Here is a 6000-nt window from a genome sequence, read left to right on the forward strand (position 1 = left end):
TCTGTGAGGATGGTTCTCAAGGGATGACACAAGTTCGAATATATAATCGGGGAGATACCCAAACCAAATCCTAGGGATCCTCAGGAACGTATATGGAAGGGGGAGGATTCTCTCCTCCATTCAACTTTAATAAACAGTATGGGACCCCAGATCGGGAAGCCTCTTCTTTACTCAGCTTCGACTCGGGATATCTGGGAAGCTGTCCAGAAACTTTATTCGAAGAGGCAGAATGCTTCATGCCTTTATACATTGAGAAAACAGGTGCATGAGTGCAAGCAGGGGACTCTCGATGTAACATCCTATTTCAATAAATTATCACTATTGTGGCAAGAAATGGGTCTGCATCGGGAAATAGTTTGGTATTGCCCAGTCGACGGGGTTCAGTATTCAAAGATTGAGGAGGCTAATCGCGTATATGATTTTCTGGTTGGCTTAAGCTCGAAATTTGATGATGTTCGGAGCCGAATTTTGGCATAAAGACCAATGTCGTCTCTGATGGAAGTTTGCTCAGAGGTCAGATGGGAAGAAGATTGAACTAGCGTTATGAATGGTACAACAACTAATGCCTTAGACTTTGCTGCGTTTGGAGTCAAGTCATCTGGATCAGAGAATGAAAAATAGAATGGAAAGACCCATCCAATTTGTGAACATTGTAAGAAACCATGGCATACGAAAGATCAATGCAGGAAATTACATGGTCGACCACCAAATGGCAAGCGGCGTTCTCTGCACAATAAATCTAAGTCCAGTTGAGCCTTCGTTTGTGAAACAGTTGATGGTGCTCCTCTAGGGACCAGCCAGTGGATCTAGGTAAAGTTGGAACCGACAATATTATCTAATAAGGTACTCCCCATTTCTTTAGTTTCTTTGCCGAGGGAGATGAATCCTGGATCCTTAATTTCGGAGCAACGGACCACCTAACTGGATCATTTGATCAACTCCTCTCCTATTATTCAAGTGCTAAAAATGAGAGAATAAGAATTGCAGATGGGTCATTTGCCCCTGTCGCTGGAAAGGGTTACTTATCTCCAATTCAAGGACTGATTTTACAAAATATCTTACATGTGTCAAAGATATCCTATAATTTGCTATCAGTCAGTAAATTAACTAGAGATTTGAACTGCAAAGTCATTTTCTCCCCAGATAATGTTTCGTTTCAGGACCTGAACTCGTAGAAGATGATTGGCACTGCCTGATATAATAGGAGGCTCTATTTCCTCTTCGAGGATGCTTCTTCTAGGAGTTTATCTAGCACTTGCTTACTGTCTTCTCTTATTGTTTCTGAAACTGATTTCTTATTATGGCATTTTCTTCTTGGACATCCAAACTTTCATTATATGAAAGATCTATTTTCCCATTTATTTGGAAATGTGAATGTGTCATCGTTGTCTTGTGATATTTGTATTTGTGTAAAACAGCCAGGGCATCTTTTACCTCTCAACCCTACAAACCTTCCCGACCCTTCCACCTGATATATAGTGACGTTTGGGGTCCATTGAATGTCACAACGATGTCAGGTAAACGATGGTTTGTCACCTTCATAGATGATCACACCCGTCTTACATGGGTGTTCCTTCTTACAGACAAGTCTGAAGTGACGACGGTCTTTCAACAGTTTTACACCATCGTCGAAACCCAGTTCAATACCAAAATCGCCATTCTTCGAAGTGACAATGGATGGGAATTTGTTAATTAGGCCTTTCGTGAGTTTTTAGACTCTAAAGGTATCGTCCACCAAAATTCCTGTTCCTATACTCCTCAACAGAATGGGGGTGGCCGAACGGAAAAATCGCCACCTTATTGAAGTAGCCCGATTGCTCATGATACCTGAATTCTTATCCTTATATCTATGGGGAGATGTTGTACTTATTGCAACTCATCTCATCAATCGGATGCCCTCCCGTGTGCTCAAATTCCAAACCCCTTTAGAGCATTTTAAAGAATCCGTCTCATCCACTCGCTTTTTCTCAGATGTTCCTCTTCGGGTGTTTGGGTGCACCATTTTCGTTCATAATCACGGTTCTCACCAGAGTAGGTTTGCTCCTAGGGCCCAAAAATGTGTCTTCGTTGGGTATCCGATCCATCAATGGGGCTACAAGTGTTTTCAGCCTTCTTCTCGAAAGTATTTTGTCATCATGGATGCCACCTTTCTAGAGGACAAACCCTTCTTTCTCATTAGTCCTCTTCAGGGGGAGACCTTGAGTGAAGAAGCTAACACTTCTACTTACTCTATTCCTTTAGATTTGTTTCCTAAACCTATCGCTGAAACAAATGAGCCTGTCCTCCCTACAAAACAAGTGCCTTGGATAACCTACTATAAGAAACATCTCCGAAAGGAAATAGTTCTCGAAATTGTTCCCTCTGTTGCTCTTCTGGAAGGTGTTCGAGAGTCAGAACCAGAACTGACTCAGGCTCAAGGTACCCCTAGTCTTAATGACAATGAGTATGTTGAAGGTGATGTAGTGAACTTTCTCAGGGATGATGGTAGTAATGAAGCGCCAAGTGGTGCTTAGAGGACTGAAAATGAAAAACAGTTGGGTACATATGAACAGGCAGACAAGATTAGTGAGATTGATGCTACCTTGGATTTGCTGATTGCTCTGCAGAAAGGTACGAGGTCGTGCACCGAACGCTCTATAAAAAGCTTATTGTCTTACAGTAACCTGTCTACGAGATTTAGAGCGTTCACCACCAGCTTGGATATTGTGATGATTCCAGGTAATGTGCACAAGGCTCTGGAAATTTCTGAATGGCGAGCTGCAATTATGGAGGAAATGCGAGCTCTTGAGACTAACAAAACATGGGATCTGGTTAGTCTTTTGAGAGGTCACAAAACAGTAGGCTGTAAGTGGGTTTTTACTGTCAAATACAAGTTCGATGGAACTCTCGACAGATATAAGGCCAGATTGGTTACAAAAGGATTCACCCAGACGTATGGAGTGGATTACTCAGAAACTTTCTCGCCTGTGGCAAAACTTAACACTATTCGTGTTCTTCTCTCCATTGCCGTTAATTAAGACTGGCCTTTACATCAGTTGGATGTGAAAAATACGACTCTGAATGGTGAACTGGAATAAGAGGTATATATAAATCCATCTCCAGGTTTTGAAGCACAGTTCGGCAATTAGATTTGCAAATTAAAAAAATCCTTGTATGGCCTGAAGCAGTCCCCTAGAGTTTGGTTCGATCGGTTCACCACCTTTGTTAAATCTTAGGGGTTTATTCAAGGGAATTTAGATCACACCTTGTTCATTAAGAAGTCAGCACCAGGAAAATAACTGTCTTGATTGTCTATGTTGACGGTATTATACTATTAGGGAATGATTCAACAGAGATTGACAGGTTGAAACGACGAATGGTAGATGAGTTTGAGATCAAAGATCTCAGTGATTTGAGATATTTCCTAGGAATGGAGGTAGCAAGATCGAAGGAAGGGATCTTAGTGTCTCAGAGGAAATACACTCTAGATTTGTTAAGAGAGACTGAAATGACAGGGTGTAAACCTACAGATACACCGATAGAAGTCAACTACAATCTGATAGAATCAGTAGATGATGTTCCTGTGAGCAAGGAGAGATATCAACGACTTGTGGGGAAACTGATATATCTTTCGCATATCAAACCTGATATATCATATGCAGTTAGCTTGGTCGGTCAGTTTATGCAGGCTCCGTATAAAAGACACATGGAGGCGGTTACACAAATTCTGAGGTATTTGAAGTCTTCACCTAGAAAGGGCTTGGTTTTTAGAAAGCATGATAAAAGGTGCATCGAGGCCTACACAGGCTCAGTCTGGGCTGGTTCTGTTAAAGATAGGAAGTACACCTTAGGATATTGTACCTTTGTGTGGGGAAATTTAGTTACCTGGAGAAGTAAGAAGCAAGGTGTCGTGGCTAGAAGCAATGTTGAAGCCGAATACAGGGCTATGAGCTTGGGTATTTGTGAAGAGATTTGGTTGAAGAAGGTTCTGGTAGATCTACATCAAGAAAGTCATGACCCGATGAGACTTTACTGCGATAACAAGGCTACCATTAATATTGCAAACAATTGGGTTCAACATGACAGAACCAAACATGTTGAGATCGACCGACACTTCATCAAAGAAAAGCTGGATAACGGTAGCATTTGCATCCCTTATGTTCCGTCCAATCAACAAGTTGCAGATGTTCTCACCAAAGGGTTACCTAGACAGACTTTTGACACCTGTATTAGCAAGTTGGGTCTTATTGACATCTACGTCCCAACTTGAGGGGGAGTGTTGAAATTGTGGTTTAGCCCTAAGGGCGTTTTGGTCTTTTTATGTGGTGTCTACAGTCTATGATTTCTTACTATTTCGTTATTTATACCTGTCTTTGTAATGTGTATTGAGTATCTAAGTTGAATAAAAAACTCTTATCGTGGTTTTTTCTCCCTGGTATAGGGTTTTCCACGTAACTCTGGTGTTTTTCTCTTCTACCTTCACTTTTCAATAGATTACTCCGTTTATGTTAATTTTATATGCTTTAATCACTGAACCCATTTGTAATTATTGCCTAAAATCTGTTTGATAAAATGTCTATGTGAATTCGTTGCGTGTTTGTCTATAGTGAAGTGGTTGATCTTGATATGGGGTTTTGTTCTTAATGTGTGATTCCATTAGTCCACTATGATCAAATGCTTGAATGAGGAACGAACTTATGTGGTTTGAAATGTACTTATGAAATGCTTTGTATATGGTTTTAAAAACTAGCCTCCAAAAATTAAAGTACAAACAACAAAAGAAGATCTTTTGTTTCTCAATGTACATATCCTAATCATATATGACCTTCTTTTCTACAATTGGTGCCTTTTAGTCCAACAACCACATAAAATAATTTAACTATTTTGTTGATCGAGCTTGATTCAATTATTACCGTCAATTCTTAGTTTTGTTTGTTCACTGTTTGAGTTAGTTTTCCCAAGTTTACTGTGAATTACATATTATATAGTTTTGTAAGGGACATCATTCTAAATTGGTTAAATGGTAAGGACTGAAAGGGAATGGCCCCTTGGCCTCTTATTTCCATATAAAGGACACGACGTGCATAAATACCCTCTTTAACTTCTATTCTGATGGACTGAATGTCTTTCATAAGGAATCGGAGGAAGATTCGACGATTTTTTCTAGGAAACCCCCAATGAAAAATAGACACTATTTCTTCTTTTCTATCGAATCGATCATAATCGCCACCTACATTCCACAAAATTGTGCACCACAAATAGGAGCTAATAAGAGACTGACAATCCCATAGAAAGACATTACGATCCCTTGTGGAAAAAAAATTATTTACTGAGACGAAAATAAAGATATCAAATCCCTACCAAGATAACTGGAAGTTCCAACCAATAAAAACCCTAATGAACCTAAAAAAAGGATAAAAGCCTAGCAGAAATTGCTGATTTTTCGAGAGCCTCTTATAAATTCTATCCATATACGTTCTGATCGCCAATTCATACTAGATCTCGTTGCATTTTATTGGAATTGATAGAATAACAAAAATCTATTTGACTTTTTTTGTTTCCGAAGTAACTCTAATCAACTAGCACTATTTTGATGTGATGTTATTATTTGAATAACAAAAAGATATAATTAATTCAAGTCCCAGATATTAATTCAAATAATTGAATTGAGGGACCTTTAATTTTTTTTTTATGATATTTTCAACTTTAGAGCATATATTAACTCATATATCTTTTTCGGTCATTTCAATTGTGATTACAATGCAGTTAATAACCTTATTAATCGATGAAACCGTAGGACTCTGTTTCGTTAGAAAAGGGCATGATAGCTACTTTTTTCTGTATAACCGGATTATTAGTTACTCGTTGGATTTATTTGAGGCATTTACCTTTAAGTGATTTATATGAATCATTACTATTTCTTTCATAGATCTTTGGGTTTCGATTACCAAGGAATAGAGATTTTACAAATAAAGCCCGAGGAATGGCATTCCATTGCAGTCATTTTATATGTATATGGTT

Source organism: Benincasa hispida, chromosome 6, assembly GCF_027475165.1.
Source record: "Benincasa hispida cultivar pf3 chromosome 6, pf3_genome.v1.1, whole genome shotgun sequence".
Taxonomy (NCBI): domain Eukaryota; kingdom Viridiplantae; phylum Streptophyta; class Magnoliopsida; order Cucurbitales; family Cucurbitaceae; genus Benincasa; species Benincasa hispida.